Raw genomic sequence first — 18,804 nt, 5'->3', positions numbered from 1 at the left:
AGGGCCGAAAGCTGATAGTGGAGGGACATTTATTCAATTAAATAAACCCTCTAATAGAGAATCCCTTAGGCCTACTAGTTGCGTAAAACCGCTATTTGGTTTAGTCCTCGTGTAAATAACCGGCCCCAAATTTCCAAAGAAAGGATCACCGAGCGGATACCGAGGCTAAAACTACTTTTATAATTCGCGTGTATCGTCGTTTCTCATCAAATTGTGTCTTAGAACGTATTGTTCTCTTCGAACGTCATTGAGTTAGTTCATTGCAGTATTATTAGTATCGCTATTCTCCAGGTATCGCTACAAAGAAGAAAAAAGATTAATATGTAAATAACGACTATAATAATGGTGATAGAAAAAATAATAGTAATAATAATGATAGAAATCCGCAAAAATCTAAAAGTATGTACAGTACTCAAGCAATAGCAGATTTTTAACTGTGGACATATTTGCAAAATAATAACTTTGTTCTTGGCAAGGCTAGAACTTGAGACCTTGAGACCTTCCGAGACGGACGTGATAACCACTACACTATAGGAACTTTAACTACGAAAATTCATCAATAATCAAACTCAAATAAATAGGTAAAGTAATATTTACAAAACACAACAAAAACGATCTGTGACTGGGGAATTAGCTCAAGTGGAAGAGCGCCCGCTTAGCACGCGGGAAGTATTTAACTTTGTTAGTTGCTTATATTATATTTTGACGCTCAAACCTCTGATGGTCAGTTAGATGTGTTTAGAGCTTGATGTGATTCCAAGGGTTCGATTGAGCAAAGCTGACTGGCCGTTGATCAAAGGTTAGAAGAATGAAGTCCACATTTTGCACCAAAATTTCATTATTTTATTGATTGCATTTTGCTTGTTAGGACTTGATATCGATTCTAGTCGATCCCGGTACCACTTTCTTTACCAGCTAAAAGTCTATTGGGCCAGCGGGAAAAAAATTGTACATTTACCCATCCACCCACTCACTCACTCACTCACTTACTTTCTTACTTATTTATACTTAATTTTATGGAATGCGGTATATAGGTGTAGTTGGTCCGTTAGCTCAGTGGGTAGAGCATGGTGCTGATAACGCGTACGCCATGCTCGTGGGTTCCAACTTCGCACGGACCAAAAAAAATAATAAGTTGCTTTAATGAAATGATCAAAAAACATACCAAGACTCTTTTGACTCTCTACAAATCATTTTTACTATTTTCCATGTTTCGTTCCCAGCAGATGAAAAACTTTTACGATAACTAATTCAATAACGTTTTGCAGAGGGGGAAAACAAATAATTTGCTTCGATGAAACGATGTAAATGTCAAGACTATTTTTCTAAGTTTCATTTCCAAAAAAAAAATTTTTAAGATGATTAGTTCAATAACCTCATACAGCGGGGTGCTCGTTAGAATCCGTGGTAGGGATTTACTACCAAGTTCTGTTAAGCCTGACCCTTACTTAGACCAACCATGATTTCATACACTCCAACTTTTTTCAGACCTAAATATTGGTGAAATTTTCTCGCAAGATCAGCCTGAATGACTCATTTTCGGTACTTCTCTTTCTTTTGCATTTGGACTTAAACAAATAAAGTTGTTGGACGTTTTTGCGATTCCCTTCAAAACCATTTAAGTACACAGACTGAATGGGAAAATCCATAGCCATTTTCAGTCCTAAATTGGCTGAGTAACCAAACCTTTTGGGGTGGAACATATCTTAACAGCTAGCGAAGGGGGATGCCCTTCACGATCAGGCCTTCCGCCAGATAAATCCTCTCTCGAGAAAACACATCAGACAGATTGCAAGTAATTCATTCTTCTGGTATTATTTTGCACCCTTGGCTTTTCTAACTTAGACGAGTTTTCAAATTAAAGAACGTCATTTAGCTCAAGCTATTGAACAGTCTATCAAGCTCGATTATCCACCGTTGTAATCAGTCTAAGAGAGCCTTCTAAGATTTTTAATATTCTGAAAATGCAAACAAGGGTAAAGGCGGATGAACAATACTTTCTGTAACATGGGGAAATGTTTAAAATTGATTGAGTAGTCCCTCAAACCAAAGTTAGATAAAAAAAAAAATCACCCAGCTCTCTTTAGACGGGGTATTAGCTCAAGAGGTAGAGCGTCCTCTTTGCATGCAGGAAGTACCGGGATCGGTACTCGTATTCTCCAAGAGAATTATCTCTTTAATTTCATCACAGATCTTCTTTCAACAACTCATTAAAACCTAGCTTGTCACCTAAGGATCGGTCGCTGAATCGGCGAGGTTATTTTTAACAGGCGTTCCTGATGTTCAATGTGAGCACGATGAAAGCGTTAATTCAAGTAATGTTGGTTGTTTCCTCCGTCTAGCTGGAGACCAAATTATTGCTATTTTAACGTTTACCGAAGTCCAACCTCCATCCTCAGTTGATATTATGAATCTTCAAGATCACTGGAAACTTTCTTAGAGAGTTCCTTGATACAAAATGCCTTGAGGCGCTCTAATTGTCGAAAGGGAAGATGGTTTAATATTAACTCGCTGTGTTGTGTTTTTTAAAATTTGGTATTGCCTTATAATCGGTCTTTGGGTAGTATATTGGGTTTCGCTATCAAAATGACGTGTTAAATGATTTTAATCCAGAGAAAACTTCCATGAGGGGTGATCTCCAACTCTGGTTTTTTACCGCTACGTATAGACCCGTCTCCGTGGCGCAATCGGTCAGCGCGTTAATTCCCGCTCTATCATCTCGAGAAGGATATGAACAATAAGACAAGGTTGATTAGATTTACTCCCTCTGATGACACTGGTCGGGTTGTTCAGTTCTTCTTACCGTTTTCACATGCATTTCACCGCTGACGAGGCCGGCCTTCCTTTATAGGCTACTTCTCGTGGCCGTTACTTTCTTTACCCTACAAACAACAAACAAACCAAGTTCATTCAGTAAAGTTTGAAAGGGCGGGAATTGTGACGTCCTTGCTAAATTTATTCTACGAGTGTTTTGGTTCTCGGAACAACATTTAAGTTCATATAGTAAATGGAGGAGAGTAGATATGGAATTTCTCTTTAAGCGTTCCACTCGATAGCTCACTAGTGAGCATAGAGAACGAGTGAGGTATCGAGTTGATCACGAGAAGAAAATATCATACCTACATGTAACCATGCATTACTCTGTGTACGATAAGGATTGAGGAATTAGCTCAAGTGGTAGAGCGCCCGCTTAAAGCCTTAGCATGCGGGAGGTACCGGGATTCTCCAAAGGCGCCTTACATTTGCTTGATTCTTCTTTTGAGAAATGATGCTTATGCACGGCTCAGGTTTATTTCAAATATTTTTTTTTCTAATTGACCTCTTTCACTCATTAATCTTCTCTAGAACTAAAGAAGAGGATCAAAACCATGTGGAAATGCATTAAAGTTGTTGTATTTGCCCCACAGGATCACTATCTACCAAAGATATCAATAGATTTTTAGACCATCTACGTACATATATATTTTTAACTTGTAGTTGTTATTTTAATATAAAATCTATTGTAACCCAGTCCCTTATTGATTAACAGTATGTAATTCTTATAGTTGTACATTTGTAACCACATTGTAATTCAGATTAACTGCGATGATGGTGGGATTAAACTTCTATCATTATCTATAATTACGCCATATAAAGGCGTGCGATGTAAAGTTTTCCCCTCGTATGTTTCTATATTAATAGTCTATATTCTAGTAGAGAATCGGCCACCTCGGCAAACGTCTTGTGGTCTCCTTTGAGTCTCTGTACGAGGGCCAAAGCATATATTACACATGCTGATGATTGCGGGATCACGTCTGCGGCTGGAACATTTTTTTGCAGTTCTTTTGCAAAAGCTATCTGTTTGTTTTTCTTCATGATGATCCATCAGCAGTGGACAACGCCCAGGGAAGGGGCCCCAGTGGATGACTTAGAACTTCCCTCATTTGAAGTTTTCTGTTTTCAGCTATTAATATCATCGGGACGAATAGATTTCTATCAGCTTCCAGAATGATTTCTTTGGACGTTTTGTTCTGGACTTGCACCTTTTTGTTCAGCGCGGTAAATGTTTGCAGCTTTGCCTTGGTGATTGTGACGTGGAACTTGGTTTGAGGTGGCTGTTACTCCAGTTGCTTTACACGAAAGGTTTCGTATACATTCTCTCCAGCAGCTTTAGAAGTAAGCAAATCTTGTTGTATCTTTGGAGGGGCCACTTTTCCAGTGGAGAGACAAACCAGATCTTGCTGCACGTTGCTGAATGGGTCAAGCCAGTGACTTTGGAGCATTACTACCAGGGACTTAACATCCATCTCATTTCTTACAATTCTGGTTTTCTGGAGATCGGTGTGCTGGCAAATTGATTTGTTCAAGTCTAACATGTCCTTCATCAGCTCCAGGAAGATACTGCGATATTCGGCAACCGGATAGTACTTGCTCACAGCTCCTGCTTTAAGGCTTAATCCTTTGGTGCCCCGTTCTGTCTGTGTGTCTTTATTTACATTTTCTTCGCATGTTTGGAACAACAGGAAATTTTCCAAAGGGGTTGTCCTCCCCTATCTGGACTGAACATCCTCCAGATTTTAGATATTTGAAAGCTTCTGGGTGTTCTTCTTCCAGGTGAGACATCTCAGAGACATATGCCGCCAATTAACGAGCATAGTTAAGATTGTCATTTTCCTAAGACAGCTTCCCATTACTGCCACGAAGATAGTCCAGGTAATTGTCATAAAGCACAGTGAACTCTGAGAACCGTTGACTTGACATGACTGTATCAAATTCCCTCTGACATATATCATACTGGTTATTTATCCCCTTAAAACCTTTCACGTCTCAATAAGCAACCAAAATTCCAGCACAAATGAGTCCTACGTACCTGTCGAGGGAGCCGCCATCTTGGATTTACCCATGATGTTATGTGAATTACACTGTTGGTTTTTTTCTTGTTTGTCGTCTAATCCTTTTACAAATTTTTACTTCTGACAACTCCGAGGGAAAAAATACAAACGTTTTCCTCTTTTTTACTATCTAAAGATCTCATAAAACGATCGTGACCATATAGTTAAGGGATTTTATTCTGAGCCTCGTTTCTATGCTGAAGCCATTTTTTTGCGAAATTTTAAATCGTAAAATCTCCATCAAAGCTACTCATCCACAAAGGTTATCATACAAATTAAAAACACCTTAGGCAGTAGTATCACATGATGACACTTAGATTTTGTCCTTCGGTTTGGTACCGAAAAGTGGCCTGGCCCATGGACTAAAAGCTTCCCCGTTTACCTGAAATTCTCGAACCTCAAAGCTATTGTATATAGTCTCAGAGTATTAATTTACACATTTCATCTGATTATGATTTTTTTTTTGTCACTCATGAAAAATGAATTTGAAGCATTTTCCAGGAGATTTATTGTGCTCTTTTTTGTTCAGACCCGTCACACTTATTATGCATATCCTGCTTGTCTTACGTCACCATTTTATTTTTGTGTCTCGCCTGTCGATCTAGTAGTACGATTCTCGCTTCGGGTGCGAGAGGTCCCGAGTTCGAACCCCAGACAGGCCCCTATTGCCCATGATTGTATACAAGTTATTGTTAAAGGTGTAGGAGAGAATATCTAGAAAGACGACTCCAAAAATTTCTTATCCAATTACTTTTCTTTCAGCTTGTTTTAAATCACCCTCAATTAATTCAATTTTCAATAGCGACGATAAATACCTATATAAATGTTCTGAGTTGTTTCTTGTCACAATTAGTGTTCCCTACACATCAAGTGTTGACAATTTTTCTCCACAATTTTAAAACAAAAGCCTCTTGTGCAACCCAATGGAAGAAATACGTAAATTTAAAAAAAAAAGACCATAAGCCTCAATAAACGCAGGGCAATTATTAGCGTCATTCAGAATAACAAGTTATTCAAAAGAAGAATCAGAAAATTGGAATCAGAGCGAGTAAAAGATTAAAGATAGTCCAGTTAAAACTTTTGACTCAGCTCCTTGCCTTACACCAGCTCTTCAGCTTTGGATATAAACAACTCTAACACATTTAAATCTCCGGGAGAAAGTAAAGCTAAAAGGCAAAAGATTACCGCTAACAGCAATAATGGGCAAAGGTATGCGACGTCTGTAGGCTCAGTCAGCAGAGCGTGGTGCGTGCGTGGCCCTCGATTAGATTTTTATCTCATCCGACTTTGGCTGCCTTAATAAAATAGATGAAAAACGTGATCACGGATTTATTTTGGTATATTCTATATCCTTCGTGACCCATCGCAAAATCAGCTTTATCCTGTTTTTTTCTGAGGTTTCTGTGACACAGCTGACATTCCTTTTAGGAATCTCGACAAAATTTAACTTATAAATGGTAGGTGAACCTGTGCTCAAATTAGGTCTTTTAGTATTTCGGTCCATCTCAGACTAAATGACTTCTTAAAAAGAAAGGTTATCATGAGTTTTTGATAGAATTTGAAAACTTAAGAAGATTTTAAACCACAGACGCATCAATATAGTTAAACTCAAGTAAAGGCCTTCAACCCCCGCTGATTAATGAAATACACGATTTAGGAATAAAATTGTGAGTCTAATTGAAGGCACTACGAGCTTTAATTATTAAAATTGAAGTGTGTTCAGGCGGTGCACAAGCATGTATTACTAATTGAAGATGGAGAACCCGGGTACCTCTTGCATGTTACACGGGTGCTCTACAACTTGAGCTAATTTGAAGACGCTCTCTCCGCTGCGTTCATGTACTTAGTCTTCAATTTTATGTGTCGAATCTATTGCTGGGTGAACTCGACCTCATAAAAAGACAAAAAGATGGAAATGGTCGTTCAGTGATGATATTAAAAGATAATCTATTTGGAGAATCCGGGTATCGATCCCGATAGTTCTCGCGTGCAAAGCGGACGCTCTACCTTTTATTAGACAACTTTTCTAACTTTTCCTAGATCCACTTAATAAAGAAAATATGCCAAAAAAGTTTCTTTTGATATTGCTTTGATATTTTCCTGTTTGACAAACTATCTTTTGACCCTTTGAAATGTAATCTGTTATTATTTCAAGTCAGAATAAAATTATTTAAGAACTATTTTATTATCTATTTTTTCCAAAATAACGTAAGGAAGGCAAAAATGAAAATTCGTACTTAATGCGTTATATTTTGCAAAATTTTAAGACTATTACTTGACCCTGAGTGTACTGAAAGCACATACATATGAATCAACTATCCTCATCTCCCTTAAAGATCACGAGAAACAGTGAAGCATGCGCAACGATTTAATTTGAACCTTGAAAGCATTACAAGGTTTGATTTAACTCTAGCTTCTTTCTTTTGCATGTTTCGGTTAGACAAATCAAGCCAGGGGTTGGTTGTTTTTTATAAAACGAAAAACGAAAAAAAGAAACAAATATGGAAGGTTCACATTTGCAATTTTTAAGCTTATGATGTTTCAAAGTTTAAATCAAATCTTTGCTTCACTAACAAGAGAGATAAAGTAAAAATGGTATTTCTTTCAGTCTGTAACAACTTTTTTTAAAATTGCGTGTGGTTACTTAAATGATACTTACCTTGCCAATGGAGTGTTCAAATACCAAAGATGATATTCATGAGTTTTTGGACAAGGTTCAACACCCAGCATTGGGTATTCATTACATAACCATACATCACACACATTGGAGGTACTTGACTTCCATCTTCTTGTGCAAGAATAGAAAGAAAGAAAGAAAGTCAGTAGCTCAACGTTTCATTTCTATAATAAGTTACTCTAGCCGAAATCTTCAAGCCTTAGTACTATTCCTTGTTACATGTAAGCGATGAAGGCCAGCAGTTCCAGGTTTCTGTACACATCGGCTTCTTTACTGTTCATCAATCTCCTCTAGAAACTGATATTTGGCACATGCTTTGGCACTACAAGTAGGTAGTAACATAATAGGCTTTGCTATTGCAGCTGGAATGTTTGTCTGCGATGGAACGCATAGCACATATAATTACTTCATCCTTTTTAAATTCAGTATTTTCATGTTCTGTCAACTAAATATTAAACAGAAGGTTACTTGTTATTGGTAAATATTTTCATCAAAATAAATTAAACTCTGTTGAATGTTTCCGATCGTGATAAAGCAACCACAACATGCAATGGTCATTCTTCTGACCTTTGATCAAAAGCCAGTCAGCTTTGCTCAAACGAGCCCTTGAAATATGGCTGACCATCAGAGCTGTGCGTCCAAATATGGGCAAAAAGCAAAATATAATACAATGGAGAATCCGGGTTTCGACTTCCGCGTACAAAGCGGGCGCTCCGCTATTTGATATACAGTCACAAAAATTACATTGCGTGATGGTTTTGTCGTGGAAAGTCGAATTTGAAATACAAAGGGGGAGAAGAAAAGAAAAGAAATCTTCCAGTCATGACTTGAACTTGCCACATTTCAAGAGTGTAGCCTTTCTACGAATTTCTAGTCCTGACTTTGCACAGTCTCCGTGGCGCAATCGGTCAGCGCGTTCGGCTGTTAACCGAAAGGTTGGTGGTTCAATCCCACCCGGGGACGATTCCTTTTGCTTTCAAATGTTATGATTGCCAGGCAATGCCATTGACAGATAATCAGCTTGAAAGCAAACAAAGATTACCTACGCTTGTTCTCGATTGCTTTTTGTTGTTTTTATCTGACTTTGGTTGCCTTGATTGAATGAACGAAAAACGTTATCACGCTTTTCTTTAGATAAATCATGTGGCAGATGAAACTGATTGCCATTCCATTCCACTGTTCCAGTCGAAGTCTTAAAGACTAGAGTGCATCTACAATGCATTCTCCTCGACTTTGCACGAGAAACAATTAGTTCTCGATCGCTAATCTTTGCTTCTTTTCCAAGGCAGGAGGAGGTCTGGATGCAAGCGAAGCAGCTGCTTAAACCTCGTCCCTTTATAGTATCTTGCATGAGTCTCTAAAACAGAGCAATATTAGAGAGTTAATGATGTTTTTGTTGGTGATCGTCGTGGTAACGGACGTTTGTTATATAACGTTTCTGGTCGTCAATGGCATCTAAACTGGTAAAGCAATTTCAAAAAAAAAAAGAAGAAAACGGGCTACGGCTAATACATGGTGTACATCTGCCAACGTCTTTTGCGATGATCGGAAACTATGATCATGGCCAAGAACATTTAATTAACTTCACCTGTCTCTATTGTAGTTTCCTCAAAGAGATCCTAAAATAGTGCCAGCTTGTAGCAACGATTGTCCTTCGAATTCAGATTTGTTTTTTTCTAAATCAAAATTATTGCTTGGGTTGCAGTTGGTTGGAGCGCCCATTTAGTAGCATCGTAGGTTTAGATATCAACTCTCCAATGTTAGCGAAGACATCTGGGGCAGAAAAGAAATCAAATTGACACTATGGTGAACTCATGGCTGTTGGTCTAATGGCATTACTCTCGCTTTGGGTGCGAGGTCCCGGGGTCGACTCCCGGAGATGCCCGTTTTGTTGTGGAATATGATGCGAACAGAGTTTTTGATCTATAAATAATTAAATGCAGAAAATCACCGTCTTACACGGATGTTTGATATCCATTCCTAAATTTTCTCAGAAATGCCGGACTGCTTTTGTGAAATTACTGCATGTGAAATTTATCTCATGGGTGTACATATTGCGATTCTTCGCGCACATGTGTACTCGTTGCGCACCTGTTTTTTTCATTTTGTTCTTGGTTTCTGTTGGGAGCATTAAACAGCACTCGTGCGAATCCCAACAAATAATCGCAAGACGGAGGTTAAGTAAATGGTGCAGGAAAGGTGTCATACCAACAAGTTTATTCATCTGGTCTTTACACGAGCATAGACAGGACAATCCAGACTGAGTAGCCACCGGTAAGCGCGTTTTTAGTTAACTCACCCTCAAAATACTCAGGAAAAAAAATTATTATGATAAGAGGATGATGATGAAACTTGGATTTCTTATAGTGCAAACGATTGTGGCAAAAGTTGTTTCGACTTTGGTTGCCTTGCTAAAATGAATGAAAAACATGATCACGGAATTGTTTCAGTAAATCCTTCGTTGGGAGAATGTTCTCTTCTAGTCCACTGTTCCTCTTGTAGTCTTGAGTGCATCTACAATGAATCTAATCGACTTTTCGTCAGAAACAATAAGATTCACAATCACTTAACTTTGCTTCTTTTCCAAGGCAGGAGGAAGTCTGCCGGAATACAGGCGAAGCAGCTGCTTTAGCCTTGTCCCTTCATGATCAATGACACAATGGTGAACTCGTGGCTGTTTAACTTAAAGGGGTTCGATTCCCCGCAGGAAAGATGGCTAGTTTTTTTACAGGAGATTAGAAAAATTCCCATTTCAAAATTCCCGACCTGCTGGGCATAGTCTTACGATACAAAACGCTTTATCTCAATTCTTAAAGATTATGACACTAATAAACGAGAATTTGTCTTTGCCATCCTCAGCGTTTCTGCTAGCCGAAAGACCGTTTCGCTTAAAAAGCCAATCAAAAGCTCCAGTATTAATCGCAAAGGTGGCTCCTCCAGCCCCAAGGCTATGGAAATTAACCTTAGAAACGTCTGTGAGTTCTCTAAAAGCGTTTTCAAGAAGTTCTCTGCCTCTAGTGTAAACAATCCCCTAGCCCCGTACTTTCTGTTTTGAACAAAGTGTGGCAAGAACTTTAAACGAAAGTAGATTTTCAGAGGTCAATTTGTGAAGCTGATACGTAACCCTCTTAAGTCTTGACAGGACAAGTCGGAAGATCCGACCTTGCGATAATAATCCACGACCCATCTCGGAATTGGTCCGTCTTGGAAGATTCTAGGAAAAATAGAAACACACGATGGAAAAACTTTACATCGCACACCTTTATATGGCGTAATTCACTTAGACGAAAAACCCCGCGAAACTAATTCGGCAAAGAGCGACTGGTCTGAGAACAAAAAGAGACGGAAATTCATCTTTTATATTTGATATCATGAGGGCTTGTAAGATCTCGGGGGTCACAGGATCTTTTTCGAGCTTTGGCCTACTCAACCTTCTCTGAAATGCATTGACCATTAAATAACCAGAGGGTGTGTAGACATTTTTGATGAACCAACCATCCGCAGCGCCTAATCAATACTGTAGACAGTGTTAATAATTGGAATCGGAGAATATGCTTCATTGAGTAGGCACTGTGAGTAAACTGCGACCTAAAAGGATTGACAGGTAAACAGCAATCATAATATGATGAAGCCCATCGTTTGCAACGTTTGAACCCTGCGAGGTAAGTACGCACAGTGCCATTCGCTTTGAAAGCCAGAACGGTGCTCTTTACCATGCAAGTTGTAGATTGCAGATGCTCGGGGACTGAGGAGAAAAAATTTGTCTTTATTTCAGACTAGAGCACAACTGAAAATAAATAACGCTTACAGATAGAGGACAAACAAGAGAAAACACCCACCAGATAACAAAAGGGTGAATACACTAAATATTAAAAGTAAATAGTTATTGGTAAATAAATAAATAGACAGATAACCAATCATATTAATAACTGAATGAATAGGTACTTCGGTGTATAAATGAATAAATAAATCAATAAATAATTATGATAAAAAGAGTAAGAAACCTCATGACAGAAAGCGTTTGAAAATTCATTGATAGTTGAAGGGGATCTCAGAGGTTACTTTTCTTTTTTTCGGTTCATTTGTAAGTTTTGCCGGGTATTGTTGCTCCTAACTTGAAAAGACGCCGTCTCTCTAGTCTGGTAAATTTGACCGCGAACTTACGTATTCACTAAGGTTTGCTTGGTTAAAGCGGGGGCACTAGAAAAGAGAGGAGTCTCGCATTTCTGTTTTCCGTCAGCATCTTCCTGTGTGTTCTTTACAATGCAGCTATGCTCAGTGGAGGCTCCTTTAATTTCTAATCAGTCACTTTAGCAAACACGTAGTACAATTAGTCTTGTGTAGCATTTGGTTTATAAATACAACAAAGGAGGCTAGGTGCTATTCTCTATACCGTACAAGAACGTAGCCCGGTGATTCAGCAACTCGGGTGTGAATCAAAGAAATAAAGAATTTGTATTCATTCTGAAAAGAAAAAGGCAAAATGAAAGATTTTAAATTCATTTTTCATGAATGCCACAAAGAGGTTTTAATGAGACATAGTTTGAAGCTACACTGGTTTGCAGATTTAATGAATGTAACCGAAGAAGTTACAATTCATAGACCCAACGTTTCGACACTCCTGTCTAGTGCCTACATCAGGGGTGATCTAAACGCTGCAACAAGAGGTCCTTTTATATGATCACTAATGAGCGGCCTTTTTTCTGACGAGGTGTAAATAGGCGTCAGGAAGCAGACCGCCATCGTCACGATTTAAAGGAGCGTGGGCGGAGTTAATGTGCCAAGCCTCCAAACAAAGGCGCTGGTGGTAACGCCGATTAGTAGTGATAATTTTAGAATTATCCCACCCAATTGTATGGTTGGTTAGGCAAGTATGCTCCGATAAAGCTGAATTTTCCTTTTTGCAAAGAAAAACCGCTTTTTGGTGCTCTTTTAACCGTGTACCAAACTGGCGTTTGGTCTGTCCGATGTATTCGTTATCACAGTCATTGCAAGGAATAGAATAAATGGCGTCGGTTCGTTGTTCTTTCGTGACAGGATCCTTAGGTTTGGCGAAAATATGCCCCAAAGTCTGAAAAGGTTTTTGAGCAACTTTAACGTTGTGCCTATTCAAAATTCTCTTCATGGGTTCAGTAACACCCTGTATGTAAGGAATAACAGCAAAACCAGTCGCTGGTTCCCTTTCATCAAGAGCGTTACTATTTGTAACTGGTTTTTGGCAGGTACGGAGAAAAGTTTTTGTATAGCCATTTGCCTTTAGGACATTGGAAACATATTTCCTCTCCTCAGCCTTCGAATCGAGTGATGATGGTAGACAATCAGCCCTCCTAAGTAAAGTTTTGGCTACAGACTTTTTATGGCAAATAGGATGGTGAGAATCGAAAGCGAGGTATTTGTCGGTGTGGGTGGGTTTACGATATCTATCTACGATTCTCTATTAATGAGATGAAATAAGACTTTTTCTGGTCACCTGGAAAAGAAGTAAAGTTAAGTGGTCGTGAACCTTATTGTTTCTAACCTAGTCAGTGAGAATACATCGTAGATACACTCAAGACTACAAAATAAACAGTGGAATAGAAGAGAAAATTCGCCTGACAAAGGATATACCGAAAGAAATCCGTGATCACGTTTTCATTCATTTTATCAAGGCAGCCTAACATACTTGGGTAATCTTTTCTCACTTTCAAGGTTATTATCTGTGATTGTGTTGCCGAAAAATAATAACATTTGAACGCATAAGGAAAAGGATGGCATGACTGCGCTAATCTTCAGAAGAATGCCCAAAAAACATACTTGCTTTATTGATATGTACGGCTTTATTCATATTCTCAAAGGCTTGTCTGTATGGAACCTCACTTAAGGAGGGCCTTTTTGCACCTCGAATGTGTCCACTTTTCCTTAAAATTACATCGCGAAAAAATACAAAGGAGAGTTTAATTTCCATATGAATCACCTTGCATGTTTTTTATTGTCACTTATTCATTTATTTTTATTTACATGCACCATTTAGTGTGGTTTCTGTAGTGTAGTGGTTATCACGTCCGCTTTACACGCGGAAGGTCGTAGGTTCGAGCCCTGCCAGAAACATTTTCGATCATAAATTAAATTTTAGTTTTGTAATACTCTTTTCATGAGAACCTTATCCTGTCTGAGTATGTAAGAAACACTTACCGGTTCGCGAGTCAGTCAGACCAACAAACGACAGGACAGCAATTGATGGTTGTTGATCGGTACTGTTCAAGTACAATTTGTCATCTTGAATTTCATCGCCTTTCTACAATTGTCGAAATTGCTGTGTCTGCACATCAAAACACCCACACAGAAAAAGCTTTTGACTATTTGACCATAACTATTTAATTGCATTTGCATCATTTTAAAAAATAATGAAAAGTTTGTAATTCAACAACTTTTTGTCGGAGTTTGACGACGGGTTTGAAGTTATTTTGTCTCATTTGTCTTTCCTTCGTCCTAAATTACTCAAATGAAGGAACGAAAGCTCTGCCCACATCATATTCCACGACGAAACGGGTCTACCTGGGAGTCGAACCCGCGACCTCTCGCCAAAAGCGACAATCATGCCACTGGACCAACAGGCCAGGTAATGTGAAGACCGTAAAAAAATTATTACTATTGTTTTGACGCGTAGCAGGTAGCAGGTGTGTAGTCAAATGATCGCTCCTTACCGGTCGTCCACGTTACTAACTAACTAACTAAAGATCTTTATTATTAAAAAGAAACACGTCCAGAAACAAAACGTCTGGACTTACAATTTCCTACATATATCTATCTATTATGTATATACAAGACTAAGTAACTACACAAATTCGAAAAGACATCTATTGAAAAAGCAACGTTTAGAGCGTTCGGTTCTGACTGGAGGCAGGATGTAATTATGTCCTCTTTTCCTGAGGCTCCTAGCTCTCTGAGCTGGTAAAAGTTCATGTAATGGATTTGCGCTGTCAGAGGTTATCTCGTCCCAAAGAAGCCTGTCTTTCATTCTAATTACATCCATTATGGGAGTGTATTTGCTAATGTAGTCATAACGTAAAGCTCTCTTACAAAACTTGTCAATATGAGAAAGATATTTACTGTAGTGGGCAGAAGCCCACACCTCAATTGCGTAAGTGAAAAGTGACATAATTAGACTGTCAAACAGCAGTGTAAGTTCTTGTAGTGAGAAGCCGTAGTATTTGCAAACTCTGAGGATGTACAGTCTAGAACTTGCTTTGCTAAGCATGTTTTCAAATCGAACGTCCCAGTTACATGGATCTTCGTTTACAGTAACTCCTAGCAGCTTTAGTTCGCTCTTTCTAGTTATTCCGTCCACAAAATAGTAGCACTTTCCCTGTTGTCGTCTGATATTATGTACAATCTATTCCAATTGCCTTTTCGTTGGGATAGAGGCGTTCCATTCCGATAGAGCTCTTTTACACGAAGGGTCTGTACTTAATCTGAATAAAATCTCTATCCGAGAAATTTATAACCTTTTCTTTCCAGACCAAGAGCAAGTTCTAATTGTACAGATTCTACCGCTAGCCAAAAGATTAGGTGGCTACAGTCGTGTACGGTCTTAAGCGTGCAGAGCCGACTCAGTTGTATTTTTAAATCAAACATGTCACCCAGGGCAACACATAATAATTTATTAATTAATTAATAATAATTTTAAGTTTTAACTCACTGTGGACAACAATTTACAGGAAACCGATCCATAATGACAAATGACTTGGCTAGACATCCTTCAGCCCGACATCATTCAAGGCCGGCCATCAGGACTCTAAGGAAACGTGCAAGGCTACTTTATTACACGAAGGACAGCCTATCCAGCGAAAAAAAATACGTTAACCCTCTCTTTTGTAAAAGAAAAAACTACAACAACAACGACTACACTCGACAAAACAGACAAAGACCTACTAGGTCCGTTGTTGCTGCCTGTGTTTGATCGTATTCACCACCTCGTTATCCGCACCACGCTTTGCCGACTGAAGAATTATTTTTTATCATATTATGTCTCTCATATTTACTCAATAAAATTGATCTGTCAAGATAATTCTGAATTATTGATTCTAAACAAGGGGGCCGGATACCCTCTATTCCTAAAAGGTAAGAAGTTAGACATCGGGGAATTAGCTCAAATGGTAGAGCGCCCGCTTAGCATGCGGGAGGTACCGGGATCGATACCCGGATTCTCCAATTCTGATTCTTTTGTTTATTCTTTAGAAAAAGCTTGCCTTGTAAAGTGTTGATTAAGCATCTTTTTTGTAAACTTCAACGGCTGGTTATTTAAACAAAGCCTTAGCCACCCTTTAACAAAACCGCGTTCTAAGCCATCTTCACCTCAGACAAACTTTTTATCTGAACATTTATTTTTGTGTCAAAAGGGCCGAAAGCTGATAGTGGAGGGACATTTTTATTCAATTAAATCAACCCTCTTAAAGAGCATCCGAGGCCTACTGACTGCGTAAAACCGCAGTTTGGTTTAGATCTCGTGTAAATAACCACCCCAAATATCCAAGGAAAGGATGACCAAGCGGATACCGAGGCTTACGCTCCTTTTATAACTCACGTGTATCGTTATTAATTAACTTGCTCAAGAATTGATGAGGAAGATAAAGGCGATTTTGAAATTGTGTCTAAGAAATTGTTGTTCTTCTCGAACTCAGACTACCAATTAAATTTTCACCAACAATTTTCTTAAGGCACTTTCAGTTAATTCAATTTTGTACGGCGACGGTAAAACCTGTATGAATATTCGATTCTCTGAAAATATCTTAAGACAAAATCAGAACTTTGGCTAATGTTCTTTAAAAATTTAGAAAATTGGTATATGTGCGCACCAAGAAACAACTTAAAACATTTATATAGGTATTCACCGTCGCTAACCCTAAGCAACAAACGAAAAAAAGGTAACTGGATAAGAAGACATCTTTGGAGCCTTTCCTACACCTTTAAGTAAGTCGATAGAGAAACAAAAGCTTGTATGTAATCATAGGCTCTAAGGGCCATAGGACCCGGGACCTCTCGCACCCGAAGCGAGAATCATGCCACTAGACCAACAGGCCAGTACAATAATAAAATGATGACGTGAGACAAGCAGGAAATGCCTAATAAGTTTGACGTGTCTGAAAAGAAAAGGGCACAATGAATGTCCTGGAAATGCTTCAAATTCAGTTTTCATGAGTGACAAAAAAACATGTTAACTAGATGAAATGTGTGAATGAATACTGAATCTCTGAGACTGTATACCATAGCTCTGAAGATCGAGAATTTCAGGTAAACGGGGAAGCTTTGATCTTGCAAGAGCCACGGTTGCATTCAGTCGCTTACCCTAGCCCATCTTACTTCGACCTCTTTCCTTTCCTGTACGACCTGCTCACAAGGAGACAAGAATGTTTGAAAACATAATTATTTGGGTTTGCAAGCATTGAAATTGGCACAGATATTAAGCAAGTAGTATGTGATAGCGATCGTGATAGTAACAAAGATCACTTGTGTCTCTGGAAGGGCCTGTGACCTTCCGCGTGTGAGGCGGACGTGATAACCATACACTACAGGAACCTACAAAACTACAAACTACAAAAAGTTATTAAGCAAGTTGTATGTGATAGCGATCGTGATACTGACAAAAGATCACTTGTGTCTCTGGCAGGGCCTGCGACCTTCCGCCACACTACAGAGACTTTAACTACAAAGTTATTTATCATATCAAGCTGAAATAAATAGATAAAGTAATAGAAAAAATAGAAAATACTACATGATTATCTACACAGAAATAAAACTATAATATTTTCAAGCAGTTTTAAGTTGTTTTACTAGATTAATTTTAGGTGCTGTTGAAAACAGTTTCCGTTGGAGCTCCACTCGAGGTTTAAACCAAACTCTCGATTAAGGATCATCGATATAAACAAGCCTTGGAAGCCTTTGAGAATCAGAGTTAAACAACATATTAAATATTCTTCTCCAATAGGCGCTGAAAAATCACTGTTGGACAGCGGTGGTTTTCGAGTTGTGGTGCTTGGGACGTACCCTAACCCTAAACTTTGAGCCTTACCAAAAGATCAAAGCGTATCAACGTAATTGTTCTTTTTGCTCCAAATAAATAAAAGAGAAAGAGAAAAGACCAAACTGTCATTGAAGCTGATCTTTTAAGTGTATTTCACCAAATTTTACTATCGGCCAGATCTGAAAAAAGGAGAGGGAGGGCATGAAAGTACGTTTAGGAAAAGGAATGTTTTGGTCTAAACTAGGATCAGGCTTTGAAAAAACTTGTTTGCACGTCCCCACGAAGAATTCCTACGTGGACGAATACCCCTGTTGTTGAAGATCATAAACCAATAAATTTTTAAAAGTTATCATCACATGAAAGTAAAATACAGACACATAGATGAAATGGAAATTCAGTTACAAATTAGTGTTTTGTTCAGATGGCTTTATAGAGACAGAAAAGTATTCCCTGGTCCGTGTGAGGATCGAACTCACGACCTTGGCGTTATCAGCACCACGCTCTACCGACTGAGCTAACGGACCATGCATACAAGAAATCTCGAAAGGGCAAACAATTGACAATTCGGGTATCGATCCCGGCACCTTCCTAATTGTGCATCAACCCGCACGAAAGCGGATGTGAAAATCAGAGACTGAAACAACTCAACAAGAATCATTACTAGATCGATCCTTTCCGAGATGCCAGAGAAGAAGGTTTAAGTAATCATTACTGCCTGAGTTCCGCACCACACAGAGTGTGAACCACATGTCCCTTGCAAAGAAGATAATGACGTGATTTGAAATGTTATTCTCTTATATCTGTTGAAAATCCTTCGGGATGTACTTGATCAACAACACTCAGCTTCCAAAATTCTCTTTGTTCCTTGCCAGGAACTTTTTTGCAGACATTTCCTTAATTCAAAATCTGCTCTAGTTTTATATTCTACCGAACAAATCAAAATTACATTACGCTCTTTCTCAAGAACCTTTCTTTATTTAGATGCCATTAAGTCTGAGACAGACCAAAATACTAAAATTATAATTTGAGCACATATTCACTTGCCGGTTGCAAGTTAAATTGCGTCGGGATTACTTGCCGAGCTTCGCAAAAGCGATGTCAGCTATGTCACAGATACCTCAAACAAAACAAAACAAAAATAATTCCACAGCGACGGATCATTGAAGCGGGTCATAGAGAGAAGGATAGAGCTGACCTAAAAGGAGGCTACGAAAAACGACTAAGAAAAAAAAAAGGGATCCCTACTATCAAAGATG

At 38.6% G+C, this 18,804-nt stretch overlaps 4 non-coding genes across 4 annotated transcripts; 3 read left to right on the top strand and 1 right to left on the bottom strand.

The window, feature by feature from the left end:
• Nucleotides 1-8,437: 8,437 nt before the first annotated feature.
• Trnan-guu (transfer RNA asparagine (anticodon GUU)) lies at nt 8,438-8,511 on the top strand. Its single transcript has one exon. It is a non-coding gene; the product is annotated as a tRNA-Asn (tRNA).
• A 5,051-nt stretch (nt 8,512-13,562) lies between these two features.
• Trnav-uac (transfer RNA valine (anticodon UAC)) lies at nt 13,563-13,635 on the top strand. Its single transcript has one exon. It is a non-coding gene; the product is annotated as a tRNA-Val (tRNA).
• A 2,030-nt stretch (nt 13,636-15,665) lies between these two features.
• Nucleotides 15,666-15,738, top strand: Trnaa-agc (transfer RNA alanine (anticodon AGC)). The gene has a single exon. It is a non-coding gene; the product is annotated as a tRNA-Ala (tRNA).
• A 2,261-nt stretch (nt 15,739-17,999) lies between these two features.
• On the bottom strand, nt 18,000-18,072 carry Trnai-gau (transfer RNA isoleucine (anticodon GAU)). Its single transcript has one exon. It is a non-coding gene; the product is annotated as a tRNA-Ile (tRNA).
• Nucleotides 18,073-18,804: the final 732 nt, after the last annotated feature.

The sequence above is a fragment of the Pocillopora verrucosa genome, chromosome 14, assembly GCF_036669915.1.
Source record: "Pocillopora verrucosa isolate sample1 chromosome 14, ASM3666991v2, whole genome shotgun sequence".
Taxonomy (NCBI): domain Eukaryota; kingdom Metazoa; phylum Cnidaria; class Anthozoa; order Scleractinia; family Pocilloporidae; genus Pocillopora; species Pocillopora verrucosa.
This window is presented reverse-complemented; position numbering and strand designations above follow the sequence as displayed.